This window comes from Dermacentor andersoni, chromosome 5, assembly GCF_023375885.2.
Source record: "Dermacentor andersoni chromosome 5, qqDerAnde1_hic_scaffold, whole genome shotgun sequence".
In the NCBI taxonomy this organism is placed as follows: Eukaryota; Metazoa; Arthropoda; class Arachnida; order Ixodida; family Ixodidae; genus Dermacentor; species Dermacentor andersoni.
In genome coordinates this window covers 112,128,236-112,146,632 of record NC_092818.1, presented here as the reverse complement: position 1 = coordinate 112,146,632, position 18,397 = coordinate 112,128,236, and the positions used below count along the sequence as shown (strand labels likewise).

General features: G+C 47.8%; 1 long non-coding RNA gene across 2 annotated transcripts in view; it reads right to left on the bottom strand.

Annotated features, from left to right (window-relative positions):
* The window catches only part of LOC140218506 (uncharacterized), a 276,906-nt gene extending 258,607 nt beyond the window's left edge, over positions 1 to 18,299 (bottom strand). For both annotated transcript variants that reach the window (XR_011894786.1, XR_011894787.1), the window contains exon 1: positions 17,371 to 18,299. This is a non-coding gene — a long non-coding RNA (uncharacterized lncRNA). The remainder of the gene's footprint in view (positions 1 to 17,370) is intronic.
* Between the last annotated feature and the right edge of the window lie 98 nt (positions 18,300 to 18,397).

The following is an 18,397-nucleotide window of genomic DNA, read 5'->3' as shown; positions in this document are numbered from 1 at the left end:
AGGTGATTCCGTACATTCATAAATTGCCACACAGTATCAAGAAGATTGCTTCGAAGCATGAGGTTCCGATTGTGTTTTCTGCGCCGTATAAGTTGTCAAAAATTTGTACAATGACAAACAAACAGAAGTTGCCACAACCGTACTACTCAGCACAGAAAAAAAATTCACAGACTGTATGGCAAATGTTGTCTATGAAATTCGTTTGGGTTGCGGTCGCCGGTATATAGGCCAAACGGGGAGATATTTCAAGAGTGGGCCAGGGAGCATAACCTTAATGTACGTAATAAGACAGGCAGCTTTCTGGCTGAACATTGCAAGCTGTGTGGCTGCAAGCCGAAATTTGACGAAACTAAGTTTCTGCTGAAAGCAAAAGACAGGATCGAGCAAGAAATCGTGGAAGCTTCTTTTATCGAAAGATTGGCGGACAACTGCGTCAACAAGCCATATTTTTGAATGACGAGAGATTGAGTTTCTTGAAGGTTTTGTTTAGGCCTTAAAAGTTTCATCATCATCATCATCATCAGCCTGGTTATGCCCACTGCAGGGCAAAGGTCTCTCCCACACTTCTCCAACTACCCCGGTCATGTACTAATTGTGGCCATGTTGTCCCTGCAAACTTCTTAATCTCATCCGCCCACCTAACTTTGTGTCGCCCTCTGCTGCGCTTTCCTTCCCTTGGAATCCATTCCGCAACTCTTAATGACCATCGGTTATCTTCCCTCCTCATTACGTGTCCTGCCCATGCCCATTTCTTTTTCTTGATTTCAACTAAGATATCATTAACTCGCGTTTGTTCCCTCACCCAATCTGCTCTTTTCTTATCCCTTAACGTTACACCTATCATTCTTCTTTCCATAGCTCGTTGCGTCGTCCTCAATTTAAGTAGAACCCTTTTCGTAAGCCTCCAGGTTTCTGCCCCGTACGTGAGTACTGGTAAGACACAGCTGTTATAAACTTTTCTCTTGAGGGATAATGGCAACCTGCTGTTCATAATCTGAGAATGCTTGCCAAACGCACCCCAGCCCATTCTTATTCTTCTGATTATTTCAGTCTCATGATCCGGATCCGCAGTCACTACCTGTCCTAAGTAGATGTATTCCCTTAACACTTCCAGTGCCTCGCTTCCTATCGTAAACTGCTGTTCCCTTCCGAGACTGTTAAACATTACTTTAGTTTTCTGCAGATTAATTTTTAGTCCCACCCTTCTGCTCTGCCTCTCCAGGTCAGTGAGCATGCATTGCAGTTGGTCTCCTGAGTTACTAAGGAAGGCAATATCATCAGCGAATCGCAAGTTACTAAGGCATTCTCCATTAACTCTTATCCCCAATTCTTCCCAATCCAAGTCTCTGAATACCTCCTGTAAACACGCTGTGAATAGCATCGGAGAGATCGTATCTCCCTGCCTGACGCCTTTCTTTATTGGGATTTTGTTGCTTTCTTTATGCAGGACTACGGTGGCTGTGGAGCCCCTATAGATATCTTTCAGTATTTTTACATACGGCTCGTCTACACCCTGATTCCGCAATGCCTCCATGACTGCTGAGGTTTCGACTGAATCAAACGCTTTCTGGTAATCAATGAAAGCTATATATAAAGGTTGGTTATATTCCGCACATTTTTCTATCACCTGATTGATAGTGTGAATATGGTCTATTGTTGAGTAGCCTTTACGTAATCCTGCCTCGTCCTTTGGTTGACGGAAGTCTAAGGTGTTCCTGATTCTATTTGCAATTACGTTAGTAAATACTTTGTAGGCAACGGACAGTAAACTGATCGGTCTAAAATTTTTCAAGTCTTTGGCGTCCCGTTTCTTATGGATTAGGATTATGTTAGCGTTTTTCCAAGATTCCGGTACGCTCGAAGTCATGAGGCATTGCGAATACAGGGTGGCCAGTTTCTCTAGAACAATCTGACCACCATCCTTCAACAAATCTGCTGTTACCTGATCCTCCCCAGCTGCTTTACCCCTTTGCATAGCTCCCAATGCTTTCTCTACTTCTTCCGGTGTTACCTGTGGGATTTCGAATTCCTCTAGACTATTCTCTCTTCCATTATCGTCGTGGGTGCCACTGGTACTGTATAAATCTCTATAGAACTCCTCAGGCACTTGAACTATCTCATCCATATTAGTAATGATATTGCCGGCTTTGTCTCTTAACGCATACATCTGATTCTTGCGAATTCCTAGTTTCTTCTTCACTGCTTTTAGGCTTCCTCCGTTCCTGAGATCATGTTCAATTCTATCCATATTATACTTCCTTATGGCAGCTGTCTTACGCTTGTAGATTAACTTCGAAAGTTCTGCCAGTTCTATTCTAGCTGTAAGGTTAGAGGCTTTCATACATTGGCGTTTCTTGATCAGATCTTTCGTCTCCTGCGATAGCTTACTGTTAAAACTGTTACTGTTAAAAGTTTCACCCCCTCTTAAAGGTGTTTTGTTTGTTTGTTTGTTTGTTTGTTTGTTTGTTTGTTTGTTTGTTTGTTTGTTTGTTTGTTTGTTTGTTTGTTTGTTTGTTTGTTTGTTTGTTTTTTTCGTTACAGAAGCCTGCTGAAACCAAGTGTGTGGATACTTTGCTCTGTGCACATGTTCCTTGTTTCCATTATCATATCTTTTTTAATGCAAAGTGACTTCGCCTTAGCCCAAAGCATTGAGATGCGTGGCGATAGTAGACTCTGTTCGATAAGCCTATCTTGTTCTTACTGTTTCCGTGGGTTTAGTAACGTTTTATTAAACGTTTGCGGTATCTTGTTTTTGGTTGATCATGTGTGACCATATCTATACTAACTGCGGTGCTAGATGGCAAGCCTTTTTTGCGCATGAATAGGCCGGTTTCGGTGCAAATAAAACCAGTTGTTAGTTAGCGCTTGTGTTGTGGTTTGTGTTTCTTTGTCACCGTCCCAGTCACGCAGCGCCTTTTGAATAGCCGCTGTACACACTGGCTTCTGTCGCCCGGATTCCTATGTGCGTTCGATGAAGCTGGGAGAAACGTACGCACCGCTACCTTCTGCGCGAATTAAGGCCACTTTCGGGATTGCTCAAAATCTAGATTCGCGCACTAGATAAAAAAATTAGATGGTGCACACATATATACACGAAGGCAGTAGTCATTTGGATCCGGTGTTCAAGAATTTGAGAAATGTGCAGGGACACGTAGAATAGAAAAAAAACATTTAATTTAAAAAACAAAGAAATCGAAAGTGAGTCCTCGGTTAGAAAATGCAGGATGTAGGCGGAGGTAGTAGAACGCGCTACGTATTCCAGCATGAAACTTGCATCATCGACGGTGGCACCAAGCTTTGTGAGGAAGGCAGGAGTTCCGACGTGCAGGGGAGTTATATGGCTGTAAAGGTACTTCGCTTGCGAGTCTCCAAGTACTGCGGTCGCAGGAGTCGTGTCCGGGAACGTAAAAGTCACTGCTGTTGACGTGGTCTTTCCGGTATACGTTGTTTCATGTATGAAGGAAGTATAGTTCTTCAGATCCAGTGTTCAATCACTTAAAACATGTGCAGCCGCACGTAGAAAAGCAAAAACAAACATTTGTGATGTTTGTTAATTTAAATAAAGTATTGTTTTTGCTTTTCTACGTGCGCCTGGACTTATATATATTAGAATATATATTCAAAAGTATACCCCAGAGCAACCTTCAGCCGTTTCTCTACGCCAACAATCGGTAAAAGGCGAAAAGGAGCCGAAGAAGAAGAGGCTGTTCAAAGAACACACGCGCCCCGCGCACTGGCGTCAAGGAGCGTTCCAGGGGCCGCCATTACGCGTCTGCTTCCACCACGGGCGGACGCGTCTCTCTGCGCTCCGCAAACGTCCAGGAAGGTGCGAGGCTTTCGTCGGGAGACCGATGTGACGGCCGGAACTGCTTCAGGCTACAGCAGGCGCCTACGCACGGGCGTCGTGGCCAGCGAAGAACAGGCGACACTGGGAAAGGTCGAACGCCCCGCACCAACGAAGACCTGGTGTGCCGAGATGCAGCCGGCTGCTGCCGACCATGCCATTGGACCCGCCCTCGAGGCGCCCGTTGACAGGCAGGTTCGCGCAGCGACATCAAGGGACGGCGCCGAGCCGAAAACAACGAGAGCGTGGTTCGCGAAGCCGGCTAAGCCCAACCACTTCACTACCACGACTTCACAGGGGACAACAAAACTCGTGGTTGCCGCGCCACCAAAGAACGATCCGAACGCGCCGTCCAACAATAAGAAGCCGCAGAGGAAGGCTCCGAGGGTGCGCCTCAAGAAAAGACTGAGCAGCTCTTCCCCGGAAACAGGGATGACCGACGCCCCCGAGGAGGCTAGGAAACACCGGCATTTCCAGCGAAGAGCCGCTCGTCTCGCAGCAGTGTTGGTCTTGCGGCGACGACAAGGTGCGGCAGGGAGTACCTGGAACGCGCCCCGCAGCGTCGCTTACGGGCAGAAGTACCCTAGTCGGAGAGCAGCGGACGACCCAGCCACGAACACTCCGCCGCCTGAGAACGACTTCAACGCGTCGTCCACCGATGAGCAACCAACGAAGAAGGTTTCGAGGTCTTGCCGAGCAACGAGCCGCCGATTATCTCGTAACCGAAGACTGAAGCGCCTAACACCACAGCGACTACGAAACGACGGCATCGCCTGCAAAGAGCCGCTCCTCTGGCAGCAGCGGTGGATGTGCGAAGCCAACCAGCGGCACTCCGGTCCTGGGACGCCAGCCCCGCGCGTTGTTCTTACGGCGATACCAACACGCCGAAGCGCAAGTCGGAGTTTCGCTGACGGCCTGGCAGCGCTTCTGTCAGCAGCGCCTGGGGAGAACGGGCGCCGAGGCAAGAGCCCCCGCCATAAGACCCGCTGCCGTTGACACCAAGCGCGGTGTAGGACGCCGCCGCAGCGCGAGCATCCCATCTACTGCTAGCGCTGTCGGCATAAATGTCTTTCCCGTCGCCTGCCTGCCTGTAGCGGTGACTCACGGCGAAGAGTAAGGAGCCGCTCCAGGGGCTGAAAAGTGCAGCAAGCGCTCGTCGTCCACCTCCCGTCCCTGCAAGCCGACGAGGGCTGGAAAGGCAACCAGCGGCGGCAAGGAGAGAAATAAGAAGAACGTTGAGACAGCCGCTATCTTAAGAATTGCCAGCAGTATACCGGATGTTCGGCGTCTTCGGCAAGTGTAAAATAGGGAACCTAACAGTTCCAGTTGAGGTCAATTTGTTTGCTGGCAGCGTAAACCGAGATATTCGTTTCGCGTAATTTTTTGAAACCGTGATGGCAATTAAACTTTGTTTATCCCCGTATTAGCCTCTTATTTCGGGCCAGAATGTGCCTCGGTTCAGGATGGCATACTATTAGACTAGCTGGTGCTTTGTCCTTAAGTCGCAATCTTATGTGCACGGTAGTCAATATTCTTGGCAGTGTAGCCGTTCTTGGCGGCAACCGCTGATTGTAAAACATGCTAAGGAATAAGACTTTAGAAAAGTACCAGCCTGGGCCTCAGTTCGCTATGAAAAAACAACGCAGGGGCTCGCCATGTATGGCGAGCCCCTGTAGCACTACATCAAAAACGAAGGAAATAAATTGCAATGAATGCGTGCGTACTTTAATACTCTTCGTTGCCTTCGTAATAACTTGTAGCCAGCGTATTTCCCATGCTATACATATATTATGTAAAGTGCAACTCTGGCACGATTCTGGTGTACCACGAGAGTCCGAACAAAGTGCTTTTCAACATCGTTCTTCTTTCCTTTTTTTTTTTTTTTCTTCCTTCCTTTTTCAATCAACCTATAGCCCAACGTCTCAAAAAACTTTGGAGACGCTTAAGCTTCTCCTTTAAGAGTGTAAGGCGATAGCATTCAAAGATCCCTGACTGTTTCTCACGCTTCCCGGTAACTGCAGCTTACGTAACCGTAATGTTTAGCGGGGAGCGCTGACAGCGAACGATATATGCACGAAGGTGAGCTTTCTGGTAGAAACGCGGCGTTTGCGTATAAGCCGATCCCGGAGGTTGTTCACAGCCGCGCCCAAAAAGTTTTATCATTTTCAGGTTTCTGCTCTTGTTTCGCACTTCTAATACTTCAGTCTGAGAAGATTTAACATAAAAGGCATGCGCTGACATTGTTTTGTTTCGTGACATTTGTTTGTGGACTGTCATTCTGAAAATTCCGAGAAATAAGTTTGCCAGGGATGTAAGACAAGGTATGAGCAACTTAAGTGATAGAATTGTGTGACAATATAGCCCGCGTATACCACATGCCACGTAGCAAGGTGTGGCATATACATATATACCTAAATATATACAGGAAGCTCACGGGGATGCCGGTGCAGGACGGCAACACCAGATTTTCCGCGACACGAAGCCCTTAACGCTGTCGCGTTAAAACACGCTCGTATAAGTCGGGCGTGCTAGAGAAAAACAATGCACAGAACGTGAGCCGAAGCCCCACAATCGCAATTTAGTGCCTTAGTTCTTGAATAAAACACGGTGTATACGTCATGTGATTGAAATAGCAAGCGAAAACAGTTCTCGAAAACTTATCCAGCAACTGGATTAGACCAGGTGATCGGCACTGGTTCACGTTCGAGACATGCTATGTACACACCAGATCAACGCCCAATGTTTCCTTTTTTTTTTTCCTTTTGTTAGACGGAAACATTTTCCGACTTGGAGCATACGGTTCTGTAATATTTGGCGATACGTGTGACGGCGCAAGAACTCAATGAACGCTGGCAACCAGTTGTCCATCTTGAAATAAAAGGGATTCGTGAAAAGAAAGTGCTTCCTACAGGCACCTCTCTCTCTCTCTCGACAGCAGATGATAATAATTCGGATAAAAACTTTATTGGTAAAAAAAAAATTCTAAAGATGAACGGCCGGAAGTCCCTGGGTGTGAGCGGCCGGCGCGGTCCAGGCCACCACTGCCTTTTGTACGGCTAGGTCAGAGCTGCGCATCAGTGCCTCCCATTGCTCCATAGTGTTCACATTATTGTGCGAAAATATTTTCGTGCATTTCCACATGATGTGGGTGAGCGTCGCGGTTTCATTACAGAACTTGCAAGTATCCGCGCATCCATCTGTATAGATATGCGCGTAAAGCGTCGGGTAGGGATATATATTGGTCTGTATAATCGACGCCAGACATATACCTGAGCCTTGAACAGCTGTTTGTGCCCTGTCGGTAATGTGCGGCGAGCTAAGTGGTGAGCTTGTGTGATTTCCCGATGACTAGTGAGCGTGTCCTTATGGTCCTCCTGTCCCTTCCCAGCATGCTAGTTACCAGGTGGTGCTGAGGATCGAAATATTGCCGGGAAGGAGTTAATAAGCCGGAGCCCAGACAAGACTGACGTGTTGTGGATCGTGGCTGTGCGCTAGAACAGGCTGTCCTGAGAAAAACATTCTACCGCGCGCGTAGTTTTGGACAGCTCGCTTAGGGTCGCTGATGATGGTTGTAGCTTCAGTCGCACAGCTAAAGCTAGCGTGGTGGCTACCTCCTAAGCTACTTCCACATTCGTCGTAGGTAGTGTACAAAAGCTAGAGAGGTGCACCCCATTCACGTCCGTAATCATCGCCGTCACGGCAGGATAAGTGGCGTGATCCGCAAATAGAGGAACACTATGCAGTGATGCAAACCTAAACGTATCTTTACTAGACGCAGGCGGCACATAAATCCGTCAGGAGCAGAAGACGCGCCATGGCGCACGGTCTGACAGTGTTCCGACGAAAGTGTCAAGTTCATCGAGTGGAATAGCCGCGACCAACTCAGCCGAGCCGCGCATCCTCCTCGCAAATCCTCGAAACCAAATCCACGATCGTCGGAGCGGGCACAAATCTCGTCCCAGGCCTACAATGTGGCTCAAACCATTAGCAGCCGCGCCCACGGTAGTGAATGGACAGCCGAAGCCCCGCAGCTATAGCGTCGTCGACCGGAGGCAGCGCGGCTGCCGATCGGACGGCGGTGACCAAGTCGCGCGGACCAGACGCGGCAAAGCCGTCGTGCGCGTCCCGCAACAAGGGGAGAAAGGTGGATGATTCGCGAAACGAGGCGGATTTCGTCGCAGCCCGGGAGCGGGGCCGTGTTTGAACTGGGGCCGCTCAATAATGCAGCGCCGGCGCGGCCCCCTTTCCTCCCGCCGCCCGAACCGCGAGCAGCACCTGCCCGCGGCCGCGAACAGCTTGTAATGGTTATGGCCATGAATATTTAGCGAGCTCGCCCTGCCCAATTTCCTCTCGTCGGAAGTCAGGCGACGAAACGACCGCACGCCGCGGACGGGCGACGAGGACGGATTGCATGCCTCGTGTTCTCCCTTGCGCCACTCCTGCCCACCCCTCCCCGCACAACCTCCTCCCCCTCCACCCCGCCTTTACTACATATACCCTATTACCACCTTCGTGCACTCGGGAGTCGAGCGCCGAGTGGCCCGCACGCTCGCGCCCTGCTGTGTATGCATGCATCGAACAATGAGTGCGTGCGTGTACTGAAGGACAGTTCCGCACGCACACAGTGCCGTCCGCGGGCTTGTGCCGACGAGGTTGCGTTGTTCGAAAGCGCGCATTTTTCTTCGGAGAACAGCTGCGACTAAGGGACCGGGCGAGATATTATAGGCCGTGGTTTTTGGCCGGGCGGTGGGGCGGTTTCGGGGGACTGTGAACGGCTTTCAGCGCGTTTGGGCTCCGTGCTCGCGAATTCTTGGTTTTCAGAGACGCGAAATAACCGTTTCTTGGTTCTAGTGCGTGAGAGAACATCAACCGCGTGTTTTCTCAGCTGTATAATACGGCATAACTGCGTGTGAAGGTTTGCAAAGGTTTGACTGGTGGCGACTAAGTGGAGCGCTCTAATCGTAGAATTATGCAAAACTAAGTCGCAGTTTCGCACGAAAGGAGAAGCATCCATTGCGATAGCAAATTAGTAGACAGCTATAAGAAGTAAGGCTGGTAGTTCTATAGGCCATATAAACTCAGAAACATTCGCTTGCTAACTAAATTAACAAGCATGGTGTCACGCGCGGACAATCAAACATGAACCCATTTCACTCGATGACCGTAAACACTCGCTGTCAAGACGCTGGCGTGAGGAAGAGCGGCAGCAGCAGCGAGCGAACTGACCTTCGTGCTGCATCTCGCTTCAACGCCAACTAAGCGGCGAGAACACAGCGTATAAGATACCATCAGCCATCGCCGCAGCGAGACTCCATAGTCATTGCAGATCGCTTTCAAAATGGGTCAGCGCGGCCGAGCTTAAAGCCCCTTAAACTTAACCGAGCTCAGCCGTGCCACACGCAGGTACCGCCGGAGTAGAGCCCTCCCCCGCCCCTCCACCTCGCGCCCGGTGCCATGCCCGCAGTGGAAGACTGTGCGCTTCCTCCCTTGCGCGCGCGAGATGAAGCCACCGTCCTCGGCTCACCCTCGCGTACTTTCACTCGTACCTACAACATACGGCTCGCGGCAACAGTGTTATCGCACTTGGACTTATACGCAACATCACGGTGACACCAACGGCGGAAATACGCCTGGAGTGTCCATATAATTGCTACAGCAAAAAAAAAATACATTCTTTGTGGTTTAGGTAAAAATTTATTCCAGAAAAATGTACAATGAATATGATAAAGAGAACAAGTTCGCTACATTATAAACTTGCGTGTCATGGTCAAACTAGCCCACGCAAGTTCTGGAATATTGTCAATGGCTCGGAAAATCGTCTTACCCAACTGGCACGCGATGATAACACTTTAGTCATTTCTCTACAGTGCTTTTCAGTGTTTAATGATGCGTTTGTTGTTGTTTTTTTCTTTTTTTTGTAATACCACAACTGTTTCTTTTTCTTGTTTTCATGAACGTAACTTTCCTCCTATGGATCCCATAATCATTTATTCTGTAGGCATTGGTAAACTCATTAGTAATCTCAAATTTTCAGCTTCGTCTGGTCATGATTTAATTACGTCAAAAAATATCGAAGATGACTGAAGTGTACTCCCCTGTTATCTTGTCCAATATTTTTGCTCAATCTGTAGCGTGCTCGACAATTCCCGGTGATTGGAAGGTAGGGAAGGTGGTACATCTTACCGATAATTGCAGACCCATATCACTTACAAGCATCCCATGTAAGCTTCTTGAGCACGTTATTTATTCTCATTTAATCAAAATTCTAGAAGAAAATTATTACTTCACTAACTCCCAGCATGGTTTCAGGAAAATGTTTTCTCGTGAAACGGAGCTATTACTTTTATTAATGATATCTTTATAAATAACGACGTCAGCTCTGACACTGATTGCATGTTCTTGGATTTCGCTAAAGCTTTCGGTGGGGTGGCGCACGACTTAATTCTCCTTAAATTAAGCAAACTTACACACCAAGGTATTCCACTGGATTAAAGATTTTCTCTTTGACCACACCCAAATTGTGGCATGCTAACAACTGTTCGTCTACTCTTTCGCCTGTCTCATCTGGTGTGCCACAAGGTTGTGTGTCGGAATCCTTACTCTCTCTCCTTTACATTAACGACCTCCCTGACTGTATCACGTTTTCATCAATAAAACTTTTTGCTGACGATTGCGTCCTCTATAACAAACTAGCCCAACCCTCTGATCAGCATGAACTTCAAGATCTTAACCACTTGTCCTCATGTTGCAATAAATTTATGATGCGGCTCAACATCAAGAAGTGTAAAAGCATGCGAATATATCAACGGGGCCACACTGTTAGTAGCACGCATTTTCTTGATGGCTTGATCCTGTGACTTCATACAGGTACCTCGGCCTGCACATCAGTTGTGATCTTTCTTAGCGCATACATGTTAACTATGTTACTAACAATGCAAATCGCACGCTGGGAAACTTACGACGCAATTTTTTCCGAGCACGTTCCTCAGTAAAACTACATCTATATAAAACTCTTGTTAGCCTAAATTATATTACGCATGCGCTATCTGGGACCCCAAAAACACTACACTTTCAGCAATTATTGAAAAAGAATCGCGCAGCTCGTTTCATTCTATCAACTTAATCTCCGCATGCCAGCGTATCATCAATGAAAGCAACACTTGTCTTACCTGAACTATCTTTGCGCCGTAAATGCTTTCGCCCTTCATTGTTCCACAAAATCTGTCATTATAATCTTATTCTATAAGACGTTCTTTTTTCCGCTCCTGTCTACGTGTCATCGCGTTCTGACCATAACTACAAAGTTGGTGTGTCATCTTGTCGGACTAATACCTACAGCGAATCTTTCATTCCGAAGACTCGAAAAGAATGGAACCGCCTTCCCGCTTCCATCGCCGCCATCACCGACATCGACAGCTTCAAGACTGCCATTCATGAAGCTTTTCGCTAACATGTTTTTCTTAACTTGTTATAACTGCATTTTTTCTCTCTCTTTTACTGTGCAAACATTTGTTATTTACCACTCCTTCCTGTAATGCCGTCAGGCCTTGGAAGTATGCTAAAATAAATAAATGAATAAAAATAAATAAATAAATTTATTTATTTAATGTAGCCTTATAATCTGTGCACGATAAAGATGAACCGGAACATGGAATAGCGTGCACTTAATGTGAGCGTTCTGATTCGACGGGCGGTTCCCCCTCGTAGCTACTACCTTTCCCCTCAGTGTCATCATTTTAAACCAACGCCACTTCTTTGACAATTTAAAACAATTAACAGGTACCATGAGTATGTATACGAATGAAGCTATAATATCGCGTTAAGTGCAGACAGCCGGAGCTTTTAGCCTGGCGCCAACGTTTCGAGAAGGCGACTTCACTGACAAGCAATTCTTCTAGTCGAAACATTGACGCCAGTCTAAAAGCTCCAGGATGAAGCTGACCTTGTTTATCAGGTTGCGCCTCTGTTGATGATGTTGCTTTCAGGGGTTACTACACAAAAGTAATCACTAGGACACTTTCCCGTGATAAACAAGATGTCTAGCATGCAACTAACACCTCCTTAATGGCCTACATCAAGCAGCGACGGAGAGACCCATTAACTAAACGTTACAGATGAAGGAAACCAGGGAAGAGCAAGACGCCATGAGAAAAGGCCGTCGAAAATTTTAGTATCTCTAGCCAACGTTGGGGTGCAACTGGGCTAGTACTCTCTAACGGTCTGTAATTCCTCCAAGGACGACACCCAAACGGGATCATATATAAGGAAGTCAGAGCTTCACCCTTATTACCACTGCCTCTCTTTTTCCCTCGTTATGTCATATTACCACTAAGAAATATCATTTTGAGAGAACCATTAGTAAAAGCCATAAGATACCGGTGCCGGCGTCATGATATGTAGATATGGACTGAGTTAGCGGATGTAATGGCCAGGGCACTTTGTCGAAGACAGCCTGCAAGCACCAAACTGAAGCTTGGTGAATTTTTTTCGCGTAGCCACGGTGTATTAAACAAGCAACATGGCTTTGTAAACATGTGAGAAGGTAAATTTTGGCCACTGAGCCTATTCTTAATTGTGACACACGTCAAGTGTAACTAATGTAATCTGTGTTTGAGGGACACAGTGATAACGAACAACATGGGTCGTTAGTTCAATGAGAAAAAGAAAGAAGTGAAAAATTCAGTAGCGCTTGAGCGGTAAATGCTCTCCCGAATCTATGATTTAAACAGCGATCACCACAGTGCAAAGTGTTCAGGAGCTCGTTCGACGCACTTTTATGTATATATATATATATATATATATATATATATATATATATATATATATATATATATATATATATATATATATATATATATATATATATATATATATATATATATATATATATCACTGGGGAACTGAAAAAATAAACATGGAGAGGGCACTAAAATTGAATAGAATAGTTAATTTATGCTTCAATAGGGTCCTGTAACGACAGGCTACTTCGACACGTGTGTTGCACTCGCTAGGCCATTCATTTCAGGGATCGTCCTGTTGAGTTTGCGTTTTCGGTTCCCATCCTCGTCTTCTTCGTGCTTCTTCAAATTATTCTCATGCCATTCATATCAAAGACAAGTCCCTTTGAATAAGCAGACGCTGAGTGCATTCTTGCTCCAGGGCAGCCTCTCAGAAAGTAGAAGGCATCCGCTCCGTTAAGTAGAAAGCATCCGAAAACGTTGTCCTCCCTTTCTTGCAGGTGCCTGGCCCTGGCCAGTGGTCTGGGCTCGCTGTGCGCAGCTCCCTCCGGTGTGGCCGGAGCACACGCGGCGACCAACGGCAGCACCCCGGCCGGTGCACAGTCTGGTTCCGCCGCTGCGGTGCAGCCATTCTGCGGAGCGTGCTACTTCAAGCCTCCCTCGATGCTGCCGCCTCCTTCAACGGCCGCTGCCGCGGCAGCTGCAGCCGCTGCGGATTCTGCCGCAGCCAGATTCGGCCTCTGAGAGGTCAATTCGAAGTCAAACTGTTCCATATCGTCCTCTTGGGCTGACGTCCTCTCAAGACAGCTGACAGTCAGCCGACGTCTTCTCAAGACACTCCACTTCTGCGCAGATAGCGCACGAGATCCTGCAGTTGTCGAGGAGACGCACTCCAAACGACTATTGCTAATGCGACTATGGTACCGATGATTCTGCTTGATTTCTTTGTCAAGGGCTGGTCTGAAGCACCATGTGACACTTAAGCCTTTCCCATATCGTCATCTACCCTAGCTTGTGAGCGCAGGCATACTATATGCCAAGTTTCGCTTGATGTTATTGGTGTACTCTAAATGGCGCTGAGAGTCCTCGTGCCTCCTAAAGGGGCTCGTATCCGCGCCGAGCACAGTTGGGCCGAGGCGGTCAAATATTTCCGAGTGATCAGCAGCGGCAATGAGCTAACGGTGAAACGACGGATGCGGGGGCAGTGTCCCACTAGCTTCTAAATAACGCCTTTGGAATTGTGTGGTGGCAGTCGTGCCGTGACAAATACGAATGATGAACTCGATAAACGCGAAAGCTAGTGTGCATTTGACCCTTTGACGCCCGTCGAAAAGTCTATATCATCCACAATGTCATCGTTTCATATATCTAAAACCTGGGAGTTTTTCTCAAAGCACAAAATTTGTCCGTCAAAACCGGCTTGAGGAAGTGCGAATGGGCTCGCTGATGCCCTTCCACCTGATGCGAGGTTAAACTTTTTTTTCTATATATTGTTAGACTCAGCACGCAGGAGTCTCACATACGGGTTCTCGCGTTCTTGCTTTAAGATATCCATATAAGAACATGCATCAGTGCGAAGAGCTCATCGACAGCGGAACTTAAATGTAAAAAACATTTGTGTCATCCACCCGAGCCATCGCTGTGAATGTTCAACCGGTGCAACAAACAGACAAAACGTACACGAGAGTAAGTCATATTATTGAAGGTCGTGTTGAAATTTCTCAACATGAGCAGAGAGCGTGAGATCAACCTTAAGCCGATACGCTAAAATATCAGTAGATCAGCATTGCAGTGCTTGATATTACGTTAGCAAGACACGCCTCGTGGGGCAGCTGACGCCGCTTGCTTCGATTGAAGCAACTTTGCGAATGAAAACGACCATTTCCTACGAAGAGCACTTCAGCTTCTCTGAGGGAGAGCTAAACTGAAAAATGTGTGTCGCTTCCCAGAGCCGCTCGTTTCTTTTTACGGTGGAGCTGTTATACGCTAGGTTCTGGCGGTTTGTGTGCGTAGACAAAAAAAAATGGCGTCCACCCCAGCGCTAAAAGAGCTAAAGCATAAAACAAAAGCGTATCGCCGGATATGCCCCAGCTGCGTTTAATCGCAAATAGTGTAAAAATGTATTGTGATAAAAAAAATGTAAAAGCGGAATAGACACGGTTTAGTATGGATTGTGGTTTGACATCACGGGCTCTACAGGCAAACCACGTAACATTATCTCAGTTCCCTTCCACTCGTGTAATGGGTAGGCCGCGTGCGGTGAGGAAGAACAGCGCGCCTACGAAGAACACCGTCGTGAACAGAAGCGGGCTGGTGCGCGGCGACGGCGGGAGGCCCGTTAATGCGGGCGAACATCGTGCCGCAAACGCCAAGCGTGTGCGCCTTTGGTTGGATCACCCCACCGACTCCACTCCCATCGTGATCGTGGGTGATTTCAATATAGACGTGTCTCGGCCAGACGGAACGGGTTCGTGGTCTTTCTCTTGGAAAGGTTCGACATTAAGTGTTACAGAAACGTCAGTGTGCCTACGACGCGTCATCGGTCGTGTATATATAAGCCTCACATTGGCCAAGAACCTTTCAAGTGTCGCTACAGAGCCACTGGCCGTATATCATAGCGATCATAAAGCTATAGTTACCTTGGTGACCAAGTAGGAACTCCCAAAAAGCAAACAAAAGAAAGTTAAAAATCAAAAAAGCATTGAGTATGCAATTTAATAACACAACCACATAATTGTGAAAAAACTGAATTCATTGTGGTATTTGTCTTCTATTTTCAATCAACATATTTAATATCAACATACCATATATACAGCTCAGCTGGTTATCCACCTTCACAGAGTGCAATGGCTCTGATCTTTTTTTTTTTTTCTGTTGGTCCTTCGATGCGGCCACATGCCTCATAAACTATTCTATCATTGCGTAGTCGCTTATACGTGTTCACGATCAAATCAGCATGTATATATGCACATAGCTCGCCAAAGCTTCAATAATGTGCCGCATTTCTTTTTATATTTCTTTTTTTTGCGTGCCCTGTATAGCACGGAGCAAAAGCGATACAGTGGCTATCGCAAATGTCTAACTCTTTATCGCGCGCCTTTTCTTGCCGGAAAACATGGCTCAAAATGCAGTCCCCTCCTCATGGTAGTACACGAAGCTTTGCTCAATCCTTATGCGCCTTTCCTCCCGGCACACCGAGATCGACTACAAGCGCACCAATCAAGCCTTCTTCGACGTCTTGCCGATCGAATCAGCGTCGCAACACACGCACGCAGTCGTCTCTCTTGTGTGCCGGTGCTTATCGGCAGGAAATTACGCCCATCGGAAGCGAGGCCACTGTTCGTGTCAAGGTTTGAAGGGGCACTTGGCGATGCGTACTACGTACACACACACATCCAAGCATGCCACTCACTGAATGGCCTTCGCTAAACGAAAGAAAAAGCAAAATTCCGTCTACGCGTTCCTGTCGTGTGCCTGCCTGACTAATCCCGTCGAACAGAAAGATTCCGGCAGCGACGTGTTTTTCCATCGACTAGTTTCAATCTGCATCTTCCGCGTGCTCATTCGAAGGGTCGAAGTGAGGAGGGGTCATACGGTCTAACGCCTTGTTAAGCTTCGCTCTGTAGAACCCGTTAAGAGGAATGGTAGTGCGGAAGGGGGAGGGGGGGGGGCACCTATTTTTGCGTCCTGTGTTCAACACCAGCTGTTTGCTGATGTTGAACAACAGGACGCGATGTGAAAAAGACGAAGACCCAAGCGAGCACTGGCCCTGTCAACTACCTTCTCATTTTGTCATTTTCTGTCGCGTCCCTTGTGATTTCTTGCGTCCCAAGTTTTTCTTTATTGCCCTCTGTAACAGTCAAGGTGTTCCGTTCAATGCGCTCTTTACTCTGAAATTTAATTTACACGCAGCCTATCGGGAAATTTTGGGGCCGAGAAATTCAAATTTGGTGGCTTGGCATAATGACGCCTAATTCGGCCAGGTCTTCGAAGCCCCGTACTAGCGGTCGGCAAATTACGGGGATGTGTTCGCTTTTTGCGTAACGGTAACCACATCGTGACATCTCACTAGAGTTGTTGCGCGATAGCTCCGGAAGCTCACTGGAGCCACGGTTCTAGCCACCCTAGCCAAGGCTAATGCTCTAGAGAAAGAAAGGCAACGCGCACAAAAGTGATCAATACGGTCCTTGGTGTATTTAGGAGGTACTATGACATAGTACTTTGTAACATTGTACATTGTAACATTGTGTTGCATTGGAACAAGCTGACGGCACTGCTGCACCGAAACGTGGTGAAAATGTCAGTAAAGGAAAAGAGACCGGTGTCCTCCTTCTACCTCCTTTCCACACATTTCACCGAAATAACGCGACCTCCCTTGTGGCCCAGCTGTTGCTTAGAGGCATTACACCTATCGATCATATCAAACAATCAATCACAATATGCGCTCATGTGACACATCTCGCATTGTCTCATTCACTGTCCGACAGACTGCTGCGACATTAAGCGCGTACTTACAATGTACAAATTGTGTATAAAAACATTCTTGTTTTGTATCATAGATGCTCATCCTCACAGACGCATTTAGAAACTACAAAGCCGTGCGTTTATGACTTCTTATCGTTCTATACTGTGTGACTGCGCCGGCGACAGAAACCGGCACGCGAGAACTGTACATTTGTGTTCCTAAACGTGATACTTTCCGCAGCATGTATAGCTTGAACGTGTTGAAATAAAGATGTTCTCCTCCGAGCGAAACCTTGTGGCTGCAGTTCCTGAACAGGCACGTACCTTTTGATGCGGTGACGATGCGGCCATGTAGACAGATCTCCGAAAACGAAGTGCATCGCGAGGCTCACTGCACGCGTTGAACGGGAGAGAACAGTAGTAGAGGCGAGTCCACTCAACTTTTGCACCGTTACTATAGCGCGGGCACAGCAAGTATGCTTAGGGCGCGGATATAGTCTGGCGTCGCCGGCGTATGCCTGCTGCCAGCGGCTACGTTGCGCTACGTTCGGATACGTTGCGCCGGCGACGCCAGGACCGCCGTAAATTTGCCGCCTGCGGAAACCACGGAAACGTGGGCCGCAGCAAATCGGCGACGCGCTGTCACCGCAGCGCATGCGCACAAGTGAGCGGGTGCTTTTGCGTTTGGCTAGCGCGGCGACTCGGCGCAATCTCTTCTGTGCACTGTCATGTTGCCGGCCAGTCAAGATAGCGGGCGATGCGCCCTGGCCTAGCGGCTTGGCCTTGGCTTCGGGGTGAGGTAGGACCGTAGGACGTGCTCCATTCCCGCGCTCCCCCCCGCCAGCGTGCGCCGAACGAAGCCAGCCACGCTTGCCTGTGCGGTGACGCTAGACAATTTATTTCTCTATGGCTAGACCATGGCTAGACTGTAGAGCGTCTCCTTTGAGCCGGCGTAAATGCGCAACATCGCCGCGCGTGAGGCGCACCCCTGTTAACCGGGCTATATCCGCTCCTTTAGGCGCTGTGTAGCCGTTGTCTAACCCGTCTACCCTGTGGCCACTGCGACAACGGCGGAGCGCCTCATATATGGACTCGCTGGCAGTTCGTGCTGCGCCATATAATACCGCCGGTGATAAATTGTTGGACATGCGTTGACAATGGGCAGAGTTGAGGGTTTCGTGATTCGTTCTCACGTTCTCGGTTGTGGGCACCCTGTCAACTTTGCGTATTACTCTTTCCTGATAACTAAAGTGTCAGTGCACATAACCTAGCCAGCGGAAAGAAAAAAAACGTGATGTGTTTAAGAAAAGTTTGCACCCTTCGGAGGCTTATTTTGCCCCACAACAATAAT